Below are 708 nucleotides of genomic sequence, written 5' to 3'. Positions count from 1 at the left end.
AAGATGTTTGCTCCTTGGAAGAAAAATTGTGACCAACCTGGATAACATATTAAAAAGCAGAGACATTACTTTGCCGACAAAGACCCATCTAGTCAAAGCTATAGTTTTTCCAGTAGTCATGTATGGATGTGAAAATTGGACTATAAAGGAAGCTGAGTGCTGAAGAATTAATGCTTTTGAACTGTGGTGTTGGAGAAAACTCTTGATAGTCCCTTGGGAAACAAGAAGATCAAATCAGTCAAACTTAAAGGAAATCAGTCCTAAATATTCATTGGAAGGACTTATCCTGAAGCTGCAACTCTAATACTTCAGTCACCTTATGTGCAGAACTGACTCCTTGGAAAAGACCCTGATGCTGAGCCAGACTGAAGGCAGGAGGAGAAGGGGATGACAGAGGATAAGATGGTTGGATGGCATCACTGACTTGATGGATATGAGTTCGAGCCAGATCCAGGTGTTGGTGATGGATAGGGAGCCTGGTGTCCTGCAATCCATAGGGTCACAAAGTAGGATATTACTGAGCAACTGAAAGTAAACTAATGATTGAGAATAAAGTTCTTGACTAGCTTATTTTTGATACTGAGGTGGTAATTTCAACATGATCTAGAGGTAATCCTTAATTGTTTCAACCTTCAAAGATCAGGGATTATGCTGTAAAAGTGCTTGTGGTCAGTAAAAAATCTCACAGCAGGCAAAAACAATTACTAA

General features: G+C 39.5%; 1 protein-coding gene across 1 annotated transcript in view; it reads right to left on the bottom strand.

Annotated features, from left to right (window-relative positions):
- The window catches only part of KCNH7 (potassium voltage-gated channel, subfamily H (eag-related), member 7), a 532,838-nt gene that overhangs the window by 293,080 nt on the left and 239,050 nt on the right, over positions 1-708 (bottom strand). The window lies entirely within an intron of this gene.

This window comes from Bison bison, unplaced genomic scaffold (genome assembly GCF_000754665.1).
Source record: "Bison bison bison isolate TAMUID 2011002044 unplaced genomic scaffold, Bison_UMD1.0 scf7180017864452, whole genome shotgun sequence".
Classification (NCBI taxonomy): Eukaryota; Metazoa; Chordata; class Mammalia; order Artiodactyla; family Bovidae; genus Bison; species Bison bison.
The sequence above is the reverse complement of the archived record's forward strand: the minus strand, read 5'-3'. Positions and strand labels throughout refer to the sequence as shown.